Raw genomic sequence first — 26456 nt, forward strand, 5'->3', positions numbered from 1 at the left:
TTGTTCAATTAACCACTAATAAACACGGCAGTGAACTGGCTGTTTATTCGCCCTGCAAAGCAGGGAGAAAAAACAGCCAGATCTCTTAGTAAAAGCAGCACATGACACATTTTACACATTGTTAGGCACACAGTTAACCCTTTGATTGCTGCTGGATGTTAACCTCTTCTTGCCCAGTGTCATTGGTACAGGACAGTGTTACAGTATTACATCTGATATCCATACACTAGTCGACAAATCGTTCAAACAGGTTTTCGAAAAACGAACATATGGTCATGAGAGCAAACAATATTGCCATTATGTAATGATCGAATTTCGACCGATAAATTGCTCAATGGACATATATGAATTAGTTTTTAGTTTGTTTTTTGCTTCGGAGTCACATATGTGCAGTACCAACAGTTCAATTTTTAATGGGCGAGAAACAAATTAACCTTTCAATTTGATATCCTTTCAGCAGAAGTTTTCCAAACTTCGCCTTTGATATTCTTGGCTCAAAAACATCACTATCGATTTTTGATTTGTACTCATTAACTGGATGAAAAATGAACGAACTGTCCAAGGGTATGTACCATTAGGGTATGTCAGGAGGAAAAGAGATTTAATCTCCAACTACGGAAAGGCTTCTTCGCAGTAAAAGCGGTGAAAATGTGGAATAGGTTCCTTCAAGAGCTGGTTCTGGCCAGCTCAGTAGATTGTTTTAAAAAAGGCCTGGATTCTTTCCTAAATGAACATAATAAAACTGGATACCATTGACGTATCATCCATGGGTGCAGAGTGTTCACAACACATGGGCCCCGAGGGTTGGGCGGGCCCACTGTGCTGTAAACACCCTACACCCATGGATGAGATGTATCAGGAGCAAAGTTGGGGATGATTGGTGCAGTGGTAGGGACAGTTACAAGCAGCGATCTCCCTGTGTGGCTTTCAGTGAAGCAGCTGGAAGTTGTATTTCCTTCTCTGCCTCCCACGGATTTCAGTTGCTTCATTAAAAGCCATACAGGGAGATTGCTGCTTGTAACTGTCCCCACCGCTGCACAGATCATCCCTGACTGTGCATCGGATTTCCCTTCTGGGCCCCCCTGTGTGCTCCTCAGGCCCCTCCCCACTAGGTCTCTGATGCCCTGTCTTCTCTCTTAAACAGTGCCCAGCCCCTCCCCCCATCCTCCACAGCAATGGCAGGGCAGAGCAGAGGAGAGAGCCTGAATCTACTCTGCCTCCCCTCCTGGGAAATTGTGTACAGAGCAAACAGCAGCTGATGTTATGCTTCTGAAAGTGCCAGTAAGCCGGGAACCACCCATGTGAGTCCTTCTTTCCTTCCTCCATTCATTCCCTCCCTCCCTTTTCTTACTCCATCCATTCCTTCCCTCCCTTTTTTCCTTCCTCCATCCCCTCGCTTCCATCCTCTCCCTACCTCCCCTCCTTTCCTTCCTTCCTGCATCCATTCCCTCCCTCTCTACCTTTTCCTTCCTTGCTTCTCTTCATTCCTTCCTCCATCCCCTTTCTTCCTTCCTTTCCCCATCCCCTTCCTCATCCTCTTCCTTCCTCCTTTGACTCCTTTCCTCCATCCCTTACCTTCCCTTCCTTCCTCCATCCCATTTCTTCCTTCCTTTCTGCATCCCCTTCCTTCTTTCCTTCCTTCCTTCCTCCCTCCTCTCCCTTCATCCCTTCCCTCCCTTTTCCTTCCTTGCTTCTCTTCATTCCCTTTCTCCATCCCCTTTCTTCCTTCATTTCTCCATCCTCTTCCTTCCCTTCCTCCAGACATTCCCTTCCCTCCTTCCCCCATCCCCTTCCTTCCTTCCTCCATCCATTCCCTCCCTCCCCTCCCTTTTCTTCCTTCCTTCCTCCATCAATTCCCTGCCCTCCCTCCCTCCATTCCTTCCTTACCCATTCATTCCCTCTCCTCCCTTCCTTCCTTCATCCATTCCCTCCCTTCCTTCCTCCATCCATTCATTCATTCCCTCCCTCCATCCATTCCCTCCCCTCCTTCCTCCATTCATTCCCTCTTCTCCTTCATCCATTCCCTCCCTCCCTCCCTTTCTTTCCTTGTCCAAAATCTCTCTCCCTCCTCTTTCCTATTTTGTCCTCCAGCAATAGCATTCATGAGTGCAACCAAAGAAATTTAGTTTTGTGTCATCAGCCTATGGTAGTAGTAAGGGGAACCGTAATAGGGATGCATGATATATGGGGGTACAGGTTTATTCATCCCAATCCAATGACAGCCCAATATATACTAGCATTCCCTGTTCTCTCCCCACTGTGAAAAAAATATTACAAAAATAAATTGTAAAAAATAATTTTAAAAAATAAAGAATAAAAATACAAAAAGTCTTACACCCACTCCATTGCTCAACTGGCACCATCCACTGGCCACCCAAAAGCATTTCGAAAAAATGATAAAAATAATAAAACATTAAACTGTAAAAACAAAAAATATTTTATAAAAAAAGAACTACTGATACCATCCACTGCCCTACTGACACCATCCTATACATACTACCATCTGGCATACACTCTGCACTTCTCTCCCTGTACATACTACCCACTGTCATACACTCCACACTGTACATTCCCTATTTAACAATATTGAAAAATATGGTAGTGTGACCAGAGCACCCCTACCGAAGAAAAGAAGGTTACTAAAGGATCCAAGCAGAGTAATATGGGTTCAAAAATTAGACAATATTTTATTTGATCACATAGATCATAAGGAGGTTAAACATAAGCACGGTGAACATATCAAACAAATAAAATCATTTTAAAAGCACTTGGCGTCCTCATTTCTGGGTCATATTGGCAAATAGGGTACCATATAGGGCAATGTGGAATAGTGGTGTGGTTCTGATCCTAGGTTTCCATAAATTTCCAACTTGTATTAGAGTAAACCGTGTATTCAACAGGTATGTTCTTGGTATAAGCCAGGGTATGTAGAGTAACCTCCTGGTATGTGGAAACTGGAACATAAAGATGAGATAAATAAATATATGTGATAATCAAGGAGCTAAATCGCACCTAGGCCATACTAGGCCACCCTATACAGTAGTCAATAGACACTTTTATTACCTTCTCAGTAGTTAGACTGTCATACCAGCTTCTTAAATGTGGAGACTTCCTGGGTAACCACCCCAAGTGAAACAAAATCCACAGTACCAAATGATTCTGAGGATATATATAAAAATTATTGTATAGATCACGAGCATCAAGTAAAAACCCTGAAAACAAACGCAAAGTATGGGTATATTACCATCAATTATGATCAAGAAGACTCCTGTCGACTTGAAATAGGATCAGGTCCTTGATGCTTGTTCAAAGGTGCATATGGGGGTGGGAAGCCAGGTGGTCTCAATAGATGAATTCCAAGAACATATATTATGTATATAGCAGGCAATGGATACCTGAGTATATATACCCAATGAAGGGTTTCCAAAAATTACTCAATCTGAGAAAAATGAAGCGGTTCTTATAGGATATGGCTTTGTCACAGCATACAATGCCTATATGGGATAGCGTATATATATATATATATATTCTCCTCTAGAGAGGATTTCCAAAAAATTCCCCAAAAAGACGCAGGGTAAATCAGGCACATATAACATACCCTCTTAACTCCATATATGCTCTATAAGTCTAAACAGCAGTAGGCTATAGTAACTTGCCACCGGTGGAAGATATATTCCCATAGAGGATTGCCGTTTGCGAACCGCTGTAATAGTAGCCTTATGGTAGTTTTCCGAGGGCCTCGTGCCTTCCTAGCAAGGAGCTGTGACACCACCGTTCCTTCCCACCTCGTGAGCGCCGCACCCTATGAAGACGCCGAGCGTAGTGACGTCATTACGTTGACGCGTTTCGTCCGCCAATCACCGCAGACTTCGTCAGAACTGGGAGGGGACTTCTTTCCTTTGCCTTATATGGTGCACTAATTGCATACCAAGGAGTCTCCATATCGCCCTCTTGTGTTGAAAAGATATCACTACATTCAGAAATCCAAAGTGAATTAAAAAACAAGTATTTAAATTTAAATTTAACTGCTGGCAAATAGATAAGGGGGACCATACTGAAGTAAACCATATCATCCTTTAAGAGGGATAATAGAAAAGAATAATTATTATAATTCAGAAGGGGAAAAACATCAAGACCAAGTACAGAATTCAAATTTTAGTATTATTCTAATTGTTATAAAAATTCAATCTTCAGTGGAAAAAAGAGCCCCGGGGTTGAATTTATATTTTACCCAAGTAGATCCATTTTCATTTCAAATCAAAGTAACCCAATACAGTTTATGGCTCAAGATAAGGTAAAGATTCCCGGGGACTCAATTTAGAAAGACTTTAAAATTGAGTTCTGTATTTAGTCCGTATGGGACCAGTGCACCCAGGGTATAGATCCAGAATTTTTCTTTTTGTAGGAGGACTTTGTCAAAGTCTCCCCGTCGAGCTGAAATATTCAGCAGGAAAATCCCTTTAACTTTCAAGCCTTCTGTTTTACCTCCATGTACTTCTCTAAAATGTTGTGCCAGTGGATTCTCTTTATCTCCCTTCCCTACGTTCCTATTTTCATTTCTGATATCTCTCAAATGTTCACCAATCCTGGTTCTAAGGTTCCTTTTCGTTTTACCTATATACATCTTCTTGCATGGACATTCTATCATGTATATTATTCTACTGCTGGAGCACTTACTAACAGGTTACTATAACCTATTTAACAATACCTCATTGTGCACTATGTAAGTCATCTCAGACACTATTTAACCACACCCCTTTTAAGCCACGCCCAATTTGTAGCACAATTTAAACCACACCTGCTTTGCGTGCCACATTTTTTCTTTCACTGCCTAGGACCCACTTATGATTTTGTACACGGGTCCACTGATTTAATGATATGCCCCTGCTGGATACTAATATTTATAGGTAAAGTTGATCCAGTGAATATGCTATTTTTCCCCTGCTGGAGCAAATTGGATTATGCTTTATTGATTTTTTTTTTTGTGTGTGTCTGTGTGTCACTATTGATGTCAGTGCACATCAGCTAGCACCGGATTGCCCATCACAGACCCACTAAAAGGCGCTGATCACCACAATTACTAGTATAGTGTCATAGCTGCGTAAATTCCAGTATATGTACCATAGTTTGTAGACGCTGTAACTTTCTCACAAACAAATTAATATACACTTATTGGGATTTTTTTTTTTTTTTATCAAAGACATGTAGCACAATACATTTTGGCCTAAATTTATGAAGAAAGTAATTTTTTTATTGGATATGTTTTATATCAGCAAGTAGAAAATATTGATTTTTCTTTTCAAAATGTCCCACCTTTTTACATTTATATAATAACAAATTAAAAAATACAGTGTTTTTTAAACTTCACCAAAAGAAAGCTCTATTTATGTGAAAAAAATATATAAATTGCATTTGGGTACAGAGTTGCATGGCCGCGCAGTTGCAGTTAACCAGTTGCCCTCCACCCTATAGCAGAAGTACTGCCACAGGGCAGCAGGGTGTGCAAAATCACGTGTATATATACGTGATTTGCATTTCCAGATAGGGGGCGCTCACATGCCATACCCACGCCCCTATTGGTTGCTGGGGATGTCAGTACTCAGCCAGGACTCGGTGATCGTCGGTAGGGTTGAGAGGGGAGAGATCTGTGTGTAAACAACACATCTCTCTCTCCTGTCAGCATGGACATGCTGCTTTGTATCTCCCTGCACAGCATTGTTCTGTGTGGGTGGTGCGGCTGCATGTAATTGTGCAAGTCGCACAGCGGCAGCACCTGCACAGATGTGAATCAAGGCTTAGTGTCACTGGGGAAATCAGTGGCTGTTAGTTCCCGCTGCAGTCCCGCCATAAGTCGCTGATCACCAACATTACTAGTATAAAAAAAATAAAAATTCCAGTATATATACCACCATTTGTAAACGCTATACGAAAAAAAGCACATAAATTTCATTCATGTAGTGTTGTACGACTGCGCAATTGTCAGTTAAAGTAACGCAGCACCGTATCGCAAAAAAGGAGATAAATTCTCTGGAGGGCAAGTGCTTAACCACTTGCTGACTTGCAGATAGCTGAATGACAGCTACACTGCGGCTAGCCAGTTCTGGGAGGACGTCATATGACATCCTCCCAGAACACGCCCTCACGCGCACACCCCCAGGGTGCGCACCCGTTGATCTCTGTGATTGCTGTGTCCTGTGGATACAGCTGATCACGTGATGTGGTAAAAGGCCAATCATAGCGGCCTTTTACCACGTGATCAGCCGTGTCCAATGACAGAGCAGATCACCGGTAAATGCAGTTGCCGGTTATCGGCTGCTTTCCTCACTCTGTAACAGCATGAGGAAAGTACTGCCGAAAACCGGCACTTGTTAGAGAACGGATCGGCACGGATCATCAGGGGACTGATGATCAGTACCACCCATCTGTGCTCAGCAGTGCCACCCACCTGTGCCGCCTATCAGTGCTCATCATTGTTGTATATCAGTGCCACCTATCAGTGCTCATCATTGTTACATATCAGTGCCCCCCACCAGTGCCGCCTATCAGTGCTCATCATTGTTGCATATCAGTGCCACCCACCAGTGCCGCCTATCAGTGCTCATCATTGTTGCATATCAGTGCCACCCACCAGTGCCGCCTATCAGTGCTCATCATTGTTACAAATCAGTGCCACCCACCAGTGCCGCCTATCAGTGCTCATCATTGTTACAAATCAGTGCCACCCACCAGTGCCGCCTATCAGTGCTCATCATTGTTACAAATCAGTGCCACCCACCAGTGCCGCCTATCAGTGCTCATCATTGTTGCATATCAGTGCCACCCACCAGTGCCGCCTATCAGTGCTCATCATTGTTACATATCAGTGCCACCCACCAGTGCTCATCATTGTTGCATATCAGAGCCACCCACCAGTGCCGCCTATCAGTGCTCATCATTGTTACATATCATTGCCACCCACCAGTGCTCATCATTGTTGCATATCAGAGCCACCCACCAGTGCCACCTATCAGTGCTCATCATTGTTGCATATCAGAGCCACCCACCAGTGCCGCCTATCAGTGCTCATCATTGTTGCATATCAGAGCCACCCACCAGTGCCGCCTATCAGTGCTCATCATTGTTGCATATCAGTGCCACCCACCAGTGCAACCTCATCAATGCACATCAGTGAAGGAAAAAAATTACCTGTTTGCAAAATTTTATAATAGAAACAAAGAAAAACTTTTTTTTCATAATTTTTGCTTTTTTTTTTGTTTATAGCGCAAAAATAAAACACCCAGCGGCAAGTACATACCACGAAAAGAAAGCTCTATTTGTGTGAAAAAAATGATACACCTTTCATATGGGTACAGTGTTGTATGACCGCGCAATCGTCATTCAAAGTGCGACAGCGCTGAAAGCTGAAAATTGGCCTGGGCAGGAAGGGGGTATAAGTGCCCAATAGGCAAGTGGTTAAAGTAGCACAGTGCTGAATAGCAAAGAAAAAATTCCCTGGTCATAAAGGAAAGGGGGGGGGGTGTAAAACCTTCCAGCGGTCAACAAGAGACTTCCTGTGTTACTTCACAAATATAAGGTGTTCCAGCATAAGCTCACCGTCCCAATCAACTCCGACCCACAGTAATGCACAGAGTCTTCATAGCACCACTACATACAAGGAGGGTACACAGGAAACAAGGCCAAGTATCAGTGCGGACTAAACAGTTCTCACTGCAATATGCAGTACCCGGATGTCCCCATCACACACGGTCTACGAATCAGCACGTACCCGGCTATACAGCCAGCAACACATTGCCCTCTTGTGAGAGTTCTATTGAGAGATTAGTGCGGAAGTGTACAGGAAGGTGACGTCATCCTAAAAGGGGCGTGTCATTTGCCGGCGTGCTTCAGGAAAATGGCGGCGCCCTTGTCTTTGGAGTTGGAGAGTTTGCTGAACCCCCAGCCGCGATTTTGGGATCCTGAGGATGATGGGGATGAAGGTGGGAGATTCATTTTGGTTTATTTACACCGGTGACAAAATAAATATGTCTGGGAGCGAAAGGGTGGCTCGTGGAGGGAAGTCACGTGCACCCTGTAAGCCTTACACAGGCACTTCTCAGTCAGTTGCAGTGAACATGTGTTGTGCTGGTGGGGGACTCGTTACCTTCTCTGTTATGTCTCTACATATAGATTCATCCTGAGGTATTCCACGTTTGTCAGTAATGCTCCAACTGCTGAATACATTACCTGTCCAGTCTTGGTATGAGCAGGTGATGTTAGGACAAAAAAGAGCCCAGTCACATTGGGTGCGACTTGCCATGCGAGTTTCAAGTTGCACCCTGTTGTCCGCAATGAAAGCAGTCATATCAGTGCGATTCTGACTTGGTCGGAGCCGCACTGATTTCTAAAGTAGTGCATGCACCGCTTCAGGTGCGACTTGCATAGACATCTGTGTCTTACAAGCCGGAATAACGTCCGACTTTGAAATTGTGAGATTTCAAAGTTGGATCAGTGTGACCGGGGTTATTTATTTTTAATAACAAACATACTTACCAGCTACATATGTTGCAAAAATGTGCCGCGCTCCACTTTTACCAATAGAATTCATAAATATGAGCAGTTCCAATATATAAGTGCAATTTTACATAAATCCACTTTATAAATAACAAAAAATTGTATATATGCATATATAATTCTTCACAATTCTTGTGTTTACTTTAATATTTATATTTAGTGCTTCAGTGTCAAAATTCACTTCAAAAATTGTGCACCCCCACCGGTTGTGCTCTCACCTCACATATATGACCAAACTGTTAAGTCAGGTCATATAAAGCCTGTGTCCCTTTAATTGGACCAAGTGTGGATGGGATGGTATCCAGCTGAATAGGATCCCCTTCGTTCAGCTAGTGGCTCTCCTCCAGCGGTGGGTATGGTAAGAGAATAACCAGATCAGAGTGCTTTATCATTAAACACTCATTTATTAGTATAAAGTAGTACACTCACATGGTCAATATACAGAAGCACTTTGTGCAATAAATTGCCTCCTGAATATTAGCAGTGTTGATATCCTGCGTATATCCAGCTGGTGTCACTATGAAACCATCAAGCATGGTGACTTCAAAGGCCCTCCCCTACGCGTTACGCCACCTCGTATTTAGGGGGAATGATTGGACAACACGCCGCTTGTTCATCCTTATATAGGGGAGGCTTCAGCGCCATTTTGTAGTAGCCTGCATGGCATTAGCCATGTTTCTATAGTCTGCTGTACATTAAGCAAAAAACTAACTGCACCGCTATTAATTTATTGTGCAAAGACTATTCTTTTTAGCTAACCCCACTTTTATATCGGCGTTTACAACCATATATGGTCCAGGATGCCGACTATTAACATACTGCCTTAGCGCCGTTTTTATAGGAGCCTGCATGGTGATGGCCATGTTCCTGTGATCTGCTAATATTATACAATAAACCAACAAAACTGCTGTTATTATTTTGCTAATGCATATTATAATGCACCTTGATCCGGTATACGGGATCTCTGTGTGAGGTCCCGATCATGTGATCACTGATTGGACAATCAGTGATCACATGAATAGCAGTAAGCAAGTTGTCACTTCTGACATTTCTTACTACATGTGAAATCTGTGAATGATCACATGGAACAAGGCTATTCACAACAGCCTTGTACCATGTGACAAGCTGTGACCAATCACAGCTCTCACAGTATTTCTCAATGGCTGCAAGAATGCAGCCATAGAGAAAGAGAAACTATTGCTTTTACAGCCTTTGCGGGTGTAAAAGCAATCAGTGTGAAAAAAAAAAAAATCTTCATCACCCCCCACAAGTAGTACAATGTCACTATGGTGACACTGTACTGCTAGGGTGACAGTATGTTACAAAGTAAATAAATAATATAAAACAAAATGTAAAAAAAAATGAATACATTTTGGCCAAGATTTAAACTTGCCAAAACTTTATAAGAAAAACACTTTTTTTCAAAAATTTTTGACTTTCATTTATATAGCAAAAAAAAAAATTAAATCCCAGTGGTGAGTAAATACCACCAAAATTAAGTTTTATCTGTCTCAAAAAAATGCAAAAAAATTAATATGGGTACAGTGTTGCATGATCGCGCAATTGTCATCCAAAGTGTGACAGCGCTGAAAGCTGAAAATTGGCCTGGACAGGAAGGGGATAAAAGTGTCCGGACTTGAAGTGGTTACTAAAATTAATGAAAGTGAAAAGGTTTTAATAAAATATTTTAGAAAGAAATGTATGAATTAGTGTAAAGATTGGATACATTAATCATGTATATCTAGCTAATTTATACAAAATATTTGTTAAAAACTAATCATAAATAGTTATTAATACTTAGACAAAATTATATCTCACCCCCTGTTTACTAAGTATTACTAAAGAAGCATGTCAAGTCAAATTTTTTCATAGAAAAGAGCATGAAGGTCTTACATTTTCTCAAAAAAGGTAACAAAGGAAAATGCACAAACTAGATACACTTATAAATGAGTATAAGGAAAAAATTGAGCTACTAAAAACAGACTGAGTGTGGCAGACTAATGAATGAATTAAGCAAAAATATACAGAAAAAAGACTCAGAAAATAAAAGTAAGAGAAAAAATACCTCCGAGTACTACAAGATTACCAACAAAAACAGGTATTTAAATAGCAGGTGCAATTAGTCCACACACACACCAGAAAGAGATACACTCACCAAAAACGAAAAAGAGTTTGGGTTTTAAAATCCCGTAACATCAAAACCAAAGAGGAGGTGCATATTAAAGTAAAAACACCCATTATGAAGATAACACACCAAAACAGGATAACTATCATTGGAGACCACCCAAGCTCCATATAGAACACTACACATCCTATGGGGGCAGACCCCAATATGAGCATTCAAACAGCGGATATCCACCTAGAACATACCTAGGTTCACACAACAATTATGCATCTTATAATAACAATTATCAAGACCCCAATTCAAAAACCCACATTCAGACCTTACCAAGTATCTGTGCAAAATAGATATTCACCCCTGGCACAGAAAGAACCAGTATCCCCCATCCCCAATCCTTTTATAGGATGGAATCCATCCCAAGGGAGGGGAGAATACAGGGAAAGACCTGCAAGAGAGGATGTAGAGGAGGAAGGAGAAAACCAGAAAAAAGAAAGGAGAAATGGGTATCTTCAGCATCAGTGAGGTCATACTCACTGAGAAAGAGTTACTGGTTCTGGATAAAGGACTAAAATTTGCCCCAAGCAAAAGTTTAAGCAAGTTTGACACTTACGTAAACATTCAAAAACTGGTTAGGAATCTCAATATTAAAAAATATGCTCAAAACCCCAATATGACCCTCATATATAATGATGGAATGGAAGTACATCATACGCTGCTGAGGGATAAATCCACATTCAATCCGGTGCCCACAGACAACAGATATATAGACCTGTTTAAAAAATTGGTCCTAGAGGACTTAGTCTCTCTATAAGAAAACATAGGGGCACGGCTGGGATTAATAAAGGTATAGAAGCATTGGAGCAAAGAAAGGATATTTGTTATCTGACCTGCAAACAAAGGGGGGGATAGTTGTACTATCTAAACAATATTACGAACAAGAGATGAATAAGATGCTCAGTAACAGAAATACCTACATGACTTTAAATAGTGACCCCATGAAATTATACTAAAAGATTATAAAAAAGAACTGGAAAAAATAGTTAGTAGGAAAGGTATACTGAATAAAAGAAAAATATCTGATCCTGTCCACATGCAAAATTACCAGTGATATATACAGTTCCAAAAATTCACAAAGATAGCAAACAACCCCAGGGAAGACCTATTATAAACGGAATAGACTCCCTTTCAGCAAGAATTGAAGAATACGTGGATTGTTTTTTACAACCACTGGTGACCAAAACTCCAGCATTCCCAAAGATACTAAACATATTATACAACTCATTCAAAACATAGAGCCCATTCATGATACTATTTTGAGTACAGCTGATGTTTTCAGCATTAGACACCAACATAGACCATGAAGGGGCAATACAAGCAGCCAAATGGGCTCTGAAAAAATACTCTACGCTAACACACAAACACCAAAGGTTTATCATTAAATGTTTAGCATTTTGTCTTAAACACAACTATTTCTGGTACAAGGGAGAACTATTTTCAAATGATGGGAGTAGCTATGGGAGCAAAATTTGCTCCCACTATAGTCAATTTATTCCAATGGGAAGAACAGATTGTATTTGGAAGCAATAGAAAGGAAGTCATGATATATTGGAGGTTTATAGATGATCTCATAATTATATGGCAGGGAGAAACACGGATGCTGGAAGAATTTCTGGAATATTTAAATCAAACTAATAAAGATATAAAATTAGGCTGGGATATTCATAATCAAAGCATAAACTATTTAGATATAGAGATTATTAAGGATGCTAATACTCCTTACACCAAAATTTATTTCAAAAACACCAATATAAATGGATATATGACTGCAACCAGCTGTCATTTTAAACGTTGGCACACAAATATCCCAAGGGGGCAATTTATGCGTATTAAAAGAAACTGTACTAGAACCCAAGATTATGAAGTACAAAGCCGGATTATAGCGAATAGCTTCATTCCAAAAGGCTACCAACAAAGAGTTATTGAAAAAGAGAGATTTAAAAGTAGGAGATCTTAATAGAATTTCCTTACTACAGGATAAAGTATTCAATGTTAGGGCAGAGATAAAAGATAAAACCGGTTGTTTTAGAATACATCACACAATATAAATCGGTGGAACGCATCATAGATAAACATTGGAATATATTGACCAGGACAAACACCTAAACACCATAATACCTCAACGTCCAAAATTTATAATCAAGAAAGCCCCCAACGTAAGGGATAAATTGGTTAAAAATGTTATAGAACCCCCCAACCTAATACCTAACCCCACATTTTCCAAGGTACAGGATTCTACGCATATGGGAGATGCTACAGCTGTAGTAGGGTAAAAAATAATCTTAAAAGAAGATCCTCATTTCAAAACACAGGGAAGGAATACAGTATTAGACAATTTATATCATATGAAACTAAAAGAGTGGTGTATTCTCTAAAATGTCCCTGCAATCTCATATACAGGTGTACTTCGGTTTCCGAATGCCTCGGTTAACGTAATTTTCGGTTTCCGAATGAAAATCCATTGAAATTAATGCCTAGGTTTACTAATTTTTTTCACAATACGAAGTGTATGTCGGTGTCGATTTTTAAATGCAATTGCCGGCTTTTTTTTTTTTCTTCACTATAGCTCACAGAAATAGCTGTCACTTTCCCTGGAGCTAAAGGTTACTTTGTTTCTTTTATCTCAGGAAACAAACTAAAAGGAAACATTGTTTTTATCTGCTGGCATCCTTTATAGGAAGGGGGGTGGCGCTGGTAATATTTTCCTGATGTAATAAGGTGGGAATGGCAAGGGGGACCCTTTTTTTCTCCAGGTTGAATCTTGCCTCCCTAAGTTCTAATGCCTTCCTAATTTGAATGGGGTTGCATATGTCTGTCCTGTAAGTTGTAACGAGCTCCCGATGATGTGCACCCTGGGGTGGTATCCCAGAGGTGCTGGAGAAACACTTTTGAACTGCACCACACCATTAGTGTCTCACTGGCACTAGGTCACATCACCTTATGCTTTTCTTGCAATACGCCTTTGGTCTGACCAGGGCAATTTTTATATCGCCCAAAAGGCTCGCAGTGTATTGCACATAGCACTTTTTTGTGTTGTCTCATTTTTATATCACAAGCACTTACACTTCATTTGTGTGTTTTTTTTCTGCAGAAACAGAGGATGCAGGTCATTGAAGAGCCTCAGGGGAGGTTCTCTGGCCTTCAGGTCTTTTGCTTCTCCCCATTTGGAGGGGTCTCTCTTCAGGAGAGCTCCTCATCAAGATCTTGACAGGTCGGCCTCAGCTGGTCCCTAAGAAGTGGGGTCCACTAGGTTTCAGCCTAAGTAGACCATGGTGTACCTCAGGGCTCGACAAATCCCAAGTCACCATGACAACCAGAAACTGCGTCACGGTGACTGGGCCCTGCCATCCCACCCACTGCCGGCACTGCCCCTCCCTCTCCCGTGACAATTCCCCCTCCTGTCCCGCTGCCCCCCCTCTTGCCCTGCTGTGCCACACCTGTTATGCTGCTCCCCCCCCCACCTGGCTCCTAGCTGTTTTCGCTAGCTCTTAGATTGAAAGCAAATTTGTCAAGCCTGGTGTACCTTGTCTGTCAGGAGCCTTGCATTCTGGGAGGTTCATGGTTGGAGGCTCTTTCTCTCAGGAGCATTGGCTATACTGTACCCTCTGTGCACTTTTTTGTGTGCTGTGCTTTCAAGGTTCACTTTTTTTTTTGTTCATGAAGGGAGGGTGGTGGTTCAAAAAAGCATCACACCAAGGAGCTTAAAAAAATGTATTAGGCGGTCTTAAGGGGGTTAATGATATTTGTTCCTTTGTGCTTACCAGGATGCCAAACCAGCTGCTGACAAGAACTGCTCACATTATACATTTTAAGAAATAACGTTATAGTTTGAGCTCACTTCCAGTCCATTCACATGTGCTTAATCAAACCCTGATAAATTAGATGTTCTTTGTACCCCTTAAACGCATTGGATGTTCTTTGATTTGTCCCACTAACATTTTTTTAAATAAAATTGTATCTGAATCTCTTTATCAGTTATGTCACGTTTTAATTTCCATTTTTGTTACACTATACTACTAGCCAAGGAGACCGTGAAGATCTCCTGAGGTGCAGAACCTACCTGGGAACCAGAATATTTACATTGACATCAAGGCTTTTTCCAATACGATAAACCCAGCAGGTCCAGTGATTATTCCACTGTCCTCAACTAAGACATATTCCAAGCCAACATTATTACACTGATGTAGTGCGAGAAATTGCATGTCATTTGGACAGAAATCACATTGCATTCCTGCTCAAATCACATGCAATTCTTTTGCAGTGTGATTTGAGCCATTCATTTTGTATTGCATTCCATTCTATCCAATTCAGCCAATCGCACTGTGTTTTGCAAACTGTTTTAGGGGTGTCATTAACTTAATAGCAATTTTTTTTTCATTTTGGATAGAGTAATAGAGGGTTATAAGTGAAAGGAAATCTCCCCAAGCTGAGGGAATACCTGGTGGCCACCAGAAATAGGGTCCTTATTGGAAGATTTCCCCTCTATCACTGTTCTGATGACAACCCAAAATTTTTGATTTACATTCACTTTGGGCTATAATAGTACACAGGACAAATCAGAGAAATAGGGTAAATCTCCCCCCAAATGGGGGCACAGATAATGCTGAAACCTGATAGGTGTTCTAACCCCCCCTCCACTCTATCCACAACTAAGAAACGTTTTGCATGTAGTTATACTTTAATCCCTTCCTGCCAACCGTATGCATATATAAGGCCTCACGGAAGTAACCCCGCTTGTACAGCTCATTCCCAGCAAAGACACCAGGCTCTCACCAGGAGCCCCAGATCCTGTACTAGCAACTGCGACTTGAGACTCCCAGTTCTGGGTCACCTAATCGCTGTGATAGCCTCTGATTGGCTATTGCAGCAATCAAGTCACTATGAATTATCTCAGAATGGAGGGAGATATACCTTGGGGTTGATTTACCAAAACTGGAGAGTGCAAAACCCAGTGCAGCTGTTCATGGTAGCCAATCAGCTTCTAACTTCAGCTTGTTCAATCAAGCTTTGACAATAAAACCTGGAAGCTGGTTTCAATTCAGAGCTGCACCAGATTTTGCACTCTTCAGTTTTAGTAAATCAACGCGATTGCATCGTTCTCCCCTTGCAGGAAGAAAGAAGTAAATAAATAACTAAAATACATTAAAAATAGCTAGATCAAGGTTTGATCTAGGTCAGAGCCACAGTTAGTGTTTGGGTCAAGTAAGGGTCAAAGGTCAGGGACAGTATATTTTGGGCAGGATTTTTTTTTTTTAAATTCATACCAATATCAATTACTGTGTCAGTGGGTGTTTGGTAGGATAAAAATAAAGCCAAATGTGCACTATTGTTTTCGGGTTGTACTATGAGTACAATGTGTGTGGTATCTCTGTGATTGTAAGGAGCAGGAGAATTTATTTTGGGTTCTTTGGTGGTAGGTTATGGTAGTATCAAGAAATATAGAGTTGCATTTTAAAAAATTCTTTTTTTTTATACTATGTTGGGCCAATTTATCCTTTGATAATGAAAAAAAAAAATCAGGAGATATCCATTGCCATTTACCACTAAACAAAAGTCCAATTTGTTCTGAAAAAACAGTTTAGTCCACCTCGATACGCAAAGTAGTTATGATCAAAAGTAAAGTTTTGCTAACACATGTTAAAGTTGCAAAATTGTGTTCTGGCATTAGAATTTGTTTTACCCTCTGTCACTATAGGGGTTATTGAACAAGCTCTGGACTGGAGTCTTGGCACTGTGCAGTATAATAAATGCTCCAAACAGACTTTATTAAAGCAAAAGTGTTGCTATTTAGAAATATAAAAAATTCTTCCTGCAAAAGACTCATAAAATTAAAGACCTAAAGTTGACCACTTCACCTCTCACACCTATTCACCCCTTATGCACCAGAGCAATTTTTACATTTCTGCTATGAGCCTGTTTATTCGGTGATAACTTTGTCATTACTTAAAGTGATTGTAAAGGCTGCATGAAGGTAAAACACCTTCTGTGTGCAGCAGTGCCCCCAGCCTCCTCAATACTTACCTGAGCCTCATCGCGATCATGCAATGTGAATGACAGCCTCGGCTGTCCCAGGTCTCTGCCTCCTCATTGGCTGAGACAGTCTTGGCTGAAAACTGTCAATGACAGCCAGTCAGAGAGATGGGGCGGAGTCAAGTCATGGCTGTGTGTGAATGGACACACGGAGCAGTGGGTGCCCCCAAAGCAAACTGTTTGCTGATGGGGCACCCGGCAGGAGGGAGGGGCCAGGAGAGCCTGCTGGGGACCCAAGAAGAGCAGGATCCAGGCTGCTCTGTGCAAAACCACTGCACACAGTAGGTAAGTATAGACATGTTTGTTATTTAAAAAAAAAAAAATTAACCTGTAGAGTCGCTGTAATATAACAACGTAACACATGGTTGTATTTAAAAAAAATAAAAACAATATGTCTTTCTTTTTGTGAATATTGTCTTGCAACAATTTGTTTTTTGCAATTAAATGTAACAAAGCATTTGAGCAGTGTTAGTTTAAAAATAAATAAGTGTTACTGCACATAAAAAGTGTGCATTTTATTCGGTAATTTGTCCCATTTAAAGGTGTAAGCATATTAATGAACAAAGCAAACAAAAAAAGTGTAAATATTATTTGTAATAAAAGAGAAACAAAAAAAATTAGGAAAATTATAATTGAATGGAGAATAAAGAGTTAATTAGTACTGATTAGAGTAAACTAAGGGTTAATACGTGGTTAAACAGAGGAACATTTAATTTTAAAAATGAAACAACCCTTGTTAGGTTGGTTTTAACAGTTTTTTTTACGTCTTTAGTTATTTCACGGTTCACAATAAGCTGACATCTGTGCCAATCTTGGGCACAAGTTCATGTGAATGTAAAAGTTTTTACCTTTTTATATACGTTTTCCAAAGACATGCTGGTAGGTTAATTGGCTCCTGTCTAAATTGGCCCTAGTATGTGTATGTATGAATGTGAGTTAGGGACCGTAGATTGTACATCCCTTGAGGGTTAGGGACTGATGTGAATGTACAATATATGTATGTAAAGCGCTGCGTAAATTGACGGCGCTATATAAGTATCTGTAATAAATAATAGAAAATACTACACTATAAGCCCTTTTCTTTTGGACTGTAGGTATGGTTATTTTCTGGAGGGACGCTTTACAAAGGAAGGAAATTATGAGGGAAGTAAACTAGATGGCCATTATCCATTGTGGGGGATACTATATGACCCACAGCACTTTTTTGACCTTTAGTAAAACAGAAGTCATTGATGTCATTGAAGTGTCAGTGAGTGTGCACTTCTCACAGTGGTGGGGAATCGTGGTGGCACTGTTAGGGCTCATGTACACAGGGCATTTGAAAAATGTTTCTGACTGCTGAAAACTGCTAGAAAACGTAAGTTAAAAACATCAGTTTAGCCTTGTTTTACGAACGTGTTTATGCACATTTAACCGGTTTTATGCACGTTTGCATTTAGAAGCGCTTTTAAAAGATGACATCAGGAGACTCTTCCAAATGCCCAGTTCTGTGCAGTAATAATGCAGCACGTTCTACCATATTTTACTGCATGCGAAACTTGGAACTGACTGCACTGGTGTACTAAGTCCATTTGAATACATGGAAAATGTTGTGCATTCATTTTTGATGAAGAAAAAAGGCATTGGACAGCATCTGGATATGGACCAGCCCAAAAACGCGTATAAATGCGGTTACAAGCGTTTGGCATTTGAAACGCTGGTAAACTCTATTCCTGAAAGTGATTAAAAAAAATGCCTGTAAGCTCAACTGCAGACTATTGGAAATGACTATGTGAATATGGACACATAGGAAAACATAAAGGAGCGTTCAGGGGCTGCTGAAAAAAAAGGCACAACTGCTCCTAAATTTCAGTTTAGCAGCTGCAGTGTACATGAGCCCTTAGGGTTAACCGTGTTTGTTTTTTGGGCTGGTCCATATCCAGATGCTATCCAGTGCCTTTTTTCTGCATCAAAAATACATTCACAGCGTTTTCCATGTATTCAAATGGACCTAGTACACTAGTGCAGTCAGTTCTAGGTTTTGTATGCAAGAAAAAATGGTAGAACCTGCTGCATTATTCTGCACAGAACTGTACTGGAACACATCAAAACACAGCAAAAAAGCACAAAAGGAGTGTTGTGTGCACTCCAGAATGGAGCTGGAGGCACTGCAGGCATTACAGCGCTATGTAGCTCCTCACACAGGGCCAAGCACGTTTCATGAGCCACTTTTGCTACAGTTGCAACACCCATCAGAAAGTAGTGCTGTCTCTGCTTCTGCTCACTCTATTTCTCACAAAATGTGTGAAATAGTTAATTATTTACTATTTTTCAGTGCATTCTGGGCATTTGGGAGGGTCTCCTGAGGTTATCTATTAAAAACGCTTCTAAACACAAACACGGCTAAACTGATGTTTTTGACCTACGTCTTCTAGCAGTCAGGCTCCAGCAGTCAGAAAAGTTTTTCAAATGTCCCGTGTACATGAGCCCTTACAAGATTTATGGATAGAAACACAGAAGATTTAACGCATGGTGTTGTGTTGGACTTTATTTAGAGACTTTCATTTATTTAGCAAATTGCTGTTATTTTTGATGCTTATGGTGGTAGCGCCTATAATCCCCTTTTTTTTTTTTTTTTTTTCTTAAAACATTTTATTGGCATCCTACTTTTAATTAGCTGGTAATGAAAACTATCCATTGTATTGTGCTCGTATTTAAATCCAGAAAGTGATCCTGGTTGGGGGAGAGATTCATGATGCAGCTAAAGCCACTGGCACATGACGACATCATTGTCACCTGAAATAAATTCTTGGTGCCCTGCAACAAGACGTAGGCATTGCTCAAAGGGGAGCGTGACATTCTCCCCACATAACTAGGCTGTTCTAAGACATCCCTAAATACCACGCAGGTAAAGCATAGATTATATTACATAACATTTTTCCCCGTGCAGCCACCCAACACCACCAATAACCTATTTGTAGAGCTAGCAAACATCAAAAAGTATATCGCGTATACCTCTAGACTAATTTATATGATAAAAAAGTGTAGTACTCCAAAATATGAGTATATATGCACCAAAAAATTACTAATAACTCTCAAATAAAAACTCTTACGTCAGAAAAATCGCAATAATATTCATGGACCCAAATTTGGTGAAAAAACACTTAAAATAGAACTCCATGTATGTGCTCTAATAATATCTGATTATAAACTCTTAAAAGTTCATTAAAAGAGAGGTTAGGGGAAAAGCCCATCATACTCGGGTAGATGGAGAATCAGTATGATGCTGCATCTGTCCCTCGCCACCTATAAGACCAAGAACTGAGCGATCAAAGACCGCTGATTTCTCAGTTCTTGGTCTTCAGTGAGTAGAGTGGTGGTAAATGTCAGTGGAGAGCTGGGCTATGGAGGGGGCAGGAGCAGCTGGCTCAGGCTCTCGGCAGCATGCTGAGAGGCTGAGCCAGCTGCTGGTCAGGCATCTGGGTGGATCCTGACATGAAAGGATAAGTATAGCCAAAGCTATTTTGGCTATACTTCTATAGGACACAGGAGTGTAGTTCGTTTTGATCTCCTGTGATCCGTTTTGGCCTGCAGCAGGCTAAATCCCACTGTCAACTGATGTCATAGAGCTGGTCCAGGCTATGGAGCAGATGCCTGGGTTGACAGCTGGCTCAGCCTCTCGGTCATCTGCTGAGACCCTGAGCCAGCCCCTCTTGCTACCCTCCACAGCCCAGCACTCCAGTGAGCGTGGGTGGGGGGCAGAGCAGAGAGCCAGAGGCTGACAGTTTCCACAGTTCACAGAATGCTAAAAACTGAGGTCTTTGGTCAGTGCAAAGCTGACGGGGTTGCGGTACAGCATTGGATCAATACTGCATGCAGCTAGGTGAGTATAAATGTGTTAGTGTTTTTTTTGTTTTTTTTTTTGAATGTCCATACTTCTCTTTTAAAGTCAGGTTCTTTCCAGAGCCTGGACTGGCTGAGTGATGTCAGCCGACTGCAGGCTTTAGTGCAAATCTAAGTGCATTCCTGTGATCCATAGAAGTAGGACCAAAAGAGCTTCGGGTTGCTTCTCCTTTAAAGTAGTCACAGAAATCAATAAATATTCATCCATTGTGCTCTTCACTCAGTGTCACCACATGTGCAAAAAATGTGCTTACTGTCAGGATTTGACCCCTATATATACAGTGAGGAACAGAAGTATTTGAACACCCTGCGATTTTGCAAGTTCTCCCACTTAGAAATCATGGAGGTGTCTGAAATTCACATTGTAGGTGCATTCCCACTCTTGAGAGACAGAATAAAAAAAAAATTCAGGAAATCACATTGTATGATTTTTAAAGAATTTATTTGTCTTGCACTACATAAGTATTTAAACACCTGAGAAAATCAGTGTTAATATTTGGTACAGAAGCCTTTGTTTGCAATTACAGAGGTCAAACGTTTCCTGTAGTTTTTGACCAGGTTTGCACACACTGCAAGAGGGATTTTGGCCCACTCCTTCACACAGATCTCCTCTAGATCTGTCAGGTTTCGGGGCTGTCGCTGAGCAACATGGAGTTTCAGCTCCCTCCAAAGATGTTCTATTAGATTTAGGTCTGGAGCCTAGCTAGGCCACTCCAGAACCTTGATATGCTTCTTACGGAGCCACTCCTAGGTTATCCTGGCTCTGTGCTTCGGGTCGTTGTCATGTTGGAAGACCCAGCCATGACCCATCTTCAATGCTCTGACTGAGGGAAGGAGGTTATTGTTCAAAATCTCACAATAAATGGCCTCATTCATCCTCTCCTTAATACAGTGCAGTTGTCCTGTCCCTTTCGCAGAAAGGCACCCCCAAAGCATGATGTTACCACCCCCATGCTTCACAGTAGGGATGGTGTTCTTGGGATGCAACTGATCCTTCTTTTTTCTCCAAACATGACAAGTGAAGTTTAGACCAAAAAGTTCTACTTTGGTCTCATCTGACCACATGACTTTCTCCCATGCCTCCTCTGGATCATCCAGATGGTCATTGGCAAACTTCAGACGGGCCTGGACATGTGATGACTTTGAAACCATGACGGCGTAGTGTTCTACTGACAGTGACCTTTGAAACTGTGGTCCCAGCTCTCTTCATGTCATTGACCAGCTCCTCCCTTGTAGTTCTGGGCTGATTCCTCACCTTTCTTATCATCAGTGATACCCCACGAGGTGAGATCTTGCATGGAGCCCCAGTCCGAGGGAGACTGACATTCGTCTTTAGCCTCTTTCATTTTCTAACAATTGCTCCAACAGTTGATCTATTTTCACCAAGCTGCTTGGCAATTGCCCCGTAGCCCTTTCCAGCCTTCTGGAGGTCCACAATTTTGTCTCTGGTGTCTTTTGACAGCTCTTTGGTCTTGCCCATGGTAGTAGTTGGCGTCTGACTGACTGTGGAGTGGACAGGTGTCTTTAAAGAGCTCAGACAGGTGCTACTAAGTTAGATTAATGAGTGGAGTAGAGGTGGACTTTTTAAAGGCACAGTAACAGGCCAGAATTTCTCAAAACAGGTCTTTGAGAGCCAGAATTCAGCAGTGCAAATAAATAAAAAAATCATACAATGTGATTTCCTGATTTTTTTTTTTTTTTTTTTTTTTAATTCTGTCTCTCAGAGTGGGAATGCACCTACAATGTGAATTTCAGACCCCTCCATGATTTCTCAGTTGGAGAACTTGCAAAATTGCAGGGTGTTCAAATACTTCTGACAGAGGGCCTCTGTCACACTCTGCCTGCTGAATGCCAGTGGATGCAGAAAAACCTCCTTTTAGGGAAACCTCTCCCTGCTTGATAATGCAGCCTTCACCACATATAGTAATTCATATAAAGGACTTGTGATACTACATGTAATGGCACCTATGCATTCATTCCACCTCCTGGTGTCACTGCAGTCACTACAGCTGTTCAGCTTACCTGGCTTTTTTCCCAAAGCTCCTCCCACTAGTCTGCACATTTGCTTGTAATAAGGCATACAGGAAAGGGCATGTCTATAACTGCAGAGCACTAAGGCATGGTCGTATGGATTCACCATGCTTGCTTAGAGGGGGTAACAAGCTTTTCTTCTAAAATGTAGGACATTGTACAAGTAGCAACTAATACACATTATCACTTACTGTATGTGTGAACAAGATTGGAAAAAAGAAACTAACCAGCACATCTTTCCAATGCAAGCATATACCGATCAGCCATAAATTTATGAGCACTTACCTAATATTGGATAGGTATGGACACCACTAGACCTCTGAAGGTCTATTAAGTCCTATAAGTTGTGAGGTGCTTGTATTTCCTCATAATATGTCTCCCTTTAATACCTGATAATCTTGCCAGTCATGCAGTCTGTAGTGGTCTGACATCATTGTCCCCACTGCCTGAAATAACAGGAGAGTGCGGAGAAACCGCGGAGTGTGGTTATGGGAATGAACCAGTACTAAGGTTTTAATAATGGGAGGTATAAAAGGGGGAGAGGGTGCTTAATTAGTCCAACAAAGAGCTGGCAACAATACTAAGCATTTAAGTGCAGCTGCAATCATATAATTTGCTCACTACAGGAAGCTAGAGGGGGACTGCTTTTCTATCAGGATCATCAGATATTCTCAAGTACATGTTGTGACAAAACATGGGGAAATATGCATATGCAACCCATGGCAAAAAGTATGGAATCACCACTCTTAGAAAATGTTCATTCAATTGTTTAATTGTGTAGGCAAAAAACTAATCACAGACATGCCTCAAAACTGTTGTCATTTAACATTCCAACCTTCTGGCTTTAAGAAACACTTAAAAACAATTAAAAAAGAAAGAAAACTGTAGTCAGTTGCAACTATTTCAAGCAGAGGAAAAACAAATATGGAATCACTCAATCCTGAGGAAAATATTATTATGGAATCATGAAAAAAAATACAATACAGTACCCCTCTAGTACTTTGTTGCTCCACCTCTGGCTTTTATAACAGCTTGAATTCTCAGAGGCATGGATTTAATATTGACAAACAGTATTCTTCATCAATCCGGCTCCAACTTTATCTTATTGCAGTTTCCAGATCAGCTTTGCAGGTTGGAGCCTTGTCATGGACGATTTTCTTTAATTTCCACCATAGATTTTCAAATAGACTGAAGTCCACCAATTTGCAGGCCATGCCATTGACATCGTGGGGTTTATATACTAAAGCTGGAGAGTCCAAAATCAGACTCCCTTCTGCATAGAAACCAATCAGCTTCCAGGTTTCATTGCCAAAGCTTCATTGAACAAGCTGAGGTTAGAAGCTGATTGGTTTCTATGCAGAAGGGAGTCTGATTTTAGACTCTCCAGCTTTAGTAAATAAACCCCGTATGTCTTTCTTGTAGACAAATGTTCACGACTTTCGCCCTATGGCAAGATACATTATCCTACAAATGATGTCATCATCACCAAACATCCTTTCAATTGATGGAATAAGAAAAGTGTCCAAAATCTCAATATAAACTTGTGCATTTATTGAAGATTTGAAAACTTTTATCTCCCCCATACCTTTACCTGACATGCAACCCCATGCCATCAATGGTTGTGGAAATTTGCATGTTTTCTTCAGGCAGTTGTCTATACGTTTCATTGGAATGGCACCAAACAAAAGTTCCTGCATCATCACTCTGCCCAATGCAGATTCGTGATTCATCACTGAATATCACTTTTATCCAGCCGTCCACAGTCCATGATTGCTTTTCTTTAGTCCACTGTAACTTTGTTTTTTTGCTGTTCTGTGTTAAAGCGATTCTAAAGGGTAATTTTTTTTTGTAAAATAACAAACATGTCTATACTTACCTGCTCTGTGCACTGATTTAGCACAGAGCAGCCTGGATCCTCCTCTTCTCTGGTCCACCTCCCTCTTGTCGGGTGCCCCCCACAGCAAGCAGCTTGCTATGGGGGGCACTTGCTGCTCCTTGTGTCCATGCACACATGGAGCTGTGGCTTGGCCTCGCCCCTCTCTCTCCTCTTTGGCTGACTGGCTGTGATTGACAGCAGTGGGAGCCAATGGCTCCCGCTTGCTGTCTCAGCCAATGAGGGGGCAGAGACCTGTGACAGCCGAGGCTGCCATTCACATAACTGGATTGCAATGACTCTCAGGTAATATTGAGGGGGTTGGGAGCACTGCTGCACCCAGAATGTTTTTTACCTTCATGTATAGAATGCATGAAGATAAAAAGCCTTCAGCCTTTACTACCACTCTAATGATGGTTTTCGTTTGGCTTTTCTGTATGTAAATCCCATTTCCTTTAGGCGATGTCTTACAGTTCGGTCACAGACATTGACTTCAGTTTCTGCCCATTTGTTCCTCATTTGTTTTGTTGTGCATTTTTTGTTTTCAAGACATATTGCTTTAAGTTTTCTGTCTTGATGCTTTGATGTCTTCCTTGGTTGGTCTACCAGTACGCTTCCATTTTGCAACTTTCCCATTTGATTTGTACTTAGTCCAGATTTTAGATACAGCTGATTGGGAACAACCAACATCTTTTGCAACATTCCATGATGATTTACCTTCTTGAAGAAGTTCTATAATCCTCTCCTTTGCTTCAACTGACATCTCTCGTGTTGGAGCCATGATTCACATCAGTCAGATTAGTGCAACAGCAACACACCAAGGTGTGCAAGCACTCTTCTTTTTTTTTTTTTAAGCTGCAGACTAATAATCAGATGTAATCTGATGCAGATGTTTGTTTTAGAACTGCAAAGTACATTGTGATTCCATAATATTTTCCTCAGAATTTAGTGATTCCATATTTTTTTACTCTGCTTCATCTGCAAAACCAGTTGCAATTAACTACAGTTTTCTTTCTTTTTTATTTTTTTAAGTGTTTCTTAAAGCCAGAAGGTTGGAATGTTAAATTACACTAGTTTTGAGCCATGTCTGTGATTGTTTGTTTTTTTCTACATAATTAAACTATTAAATGAATATTTTCCAAGAGTGGTGATCCCATACTTTTTGTCAGGGGTTGTATTAGAACAGGGTTTCTTATCCAAGGTTCCATAGAATCCTAGGATTCCTCCAGAGGGTGCTAGGGTTTCCTTCAACAATGAGAAATTTCTGCCTCTCAGTTCCCACTGACACCATTGATCTTTTTAGCTATCTGTAAGGTGCTAATTCTTCCCAATGACCACAACTGTAGGGGGAATTCTTCTCAATGATCTTACTAATGTATCATAAATTGTGGCTATAGTCATTTTTAGCAGGGTTCCCTGAAATCAGAAATTTAAGGTATCTGTGTTGAAAAGGTTGAGGAAGGCTTGCTGAATATGTGTGTTTTTTTTTTTTAATATGCGAAAGGCAGAACCATTTGCAAAATCAATGACGCCATCACTGGATTAGTTCTTAGTCCTCTTTTGGGGTGCTTCCCTGGAAGGAGGACCTCTATTTTCCACACTTTCTGTCTTGGCGGTAGTTCTTCGCCAACTTCCCTGGCTCAGGTCTTGGTCTGCAGACCAAAACTAGATGTCCAAGAAAGCCCTGATGGACCTTCTGTTCAAAGGAATTGTTTCTTTTGTGCAACAGTAAGATATCTTCAAAAACCTCATGGAAGGCAAGAGCACCTTTCTGCCTCAACTGAAGAAGGGTAAGGAACCTCTTCATAAGCTGCTTTTTCATCCACAAGATGCTTCAGACAAAAGCTCCAAGGCCTTTTCTGTTGGCAGATCCAGTCATTCATGGCAGGCAAAATCGTCCAAACCCACAGA

The 26456-nt window shown here is 41.0% G+C and overlaps 1 long non-coding RNA gene and 1 pseudogene across 2 annotated transcripts in view; one reads left to right on the forward strand and one right to left on the reverse strand.

Annotated features, from left to right (window-relative positions):
- Nucleotides 1–2661: 2661 nt before the first annotated feature.
- LOC149445593 (uncharacterized) lies at nucleotides 2662–7863 on the reverse strand. The gene is made up of 2 exons (XR_016306386.1): nucleotides 7594–7863; nucleotides 2662–2954 (listed from the first exon to the last, which is right to left on the reverse strand). It is a non-coding gene; the product is annotated as an uncharacterized LOC149445593 (long non-coding RNA).
- A 19-nt stretch (nucleotides 7864–7882) lies between these two features.
- Nucleotides 7883–26456, forward strand: part of LOC149445594 (protein AATF-like) — a 117533-nt pseudogene continuing 98959 nt past the window's right edge. Inside the window, exon 1 of the transcript XR_016306384.1 lies at nucleotides 7883–7976. The product of XR_016306384.1 is annotated as a protein AATF-like (transcript). The remainder of the gene's footprint in view (nucleotides 7977–26456) is intronic.

The sequence above is a fragment of the Staurois parvus genome, unplaced genomic scaffold, assembly GCF_062004578.1.
Source record: "Staurois parvus isolate SC_StPar_1 unplaced genomic scaffold, SC_StPar_1.0 ptg000717l, whole genome shotgun sequence".
NCBI classification, from domain to species: Eukaryota; Metazoa; Chordata; class Amphibia; order Anura; family Ranidae; genus Staurois; species Staurois parvus.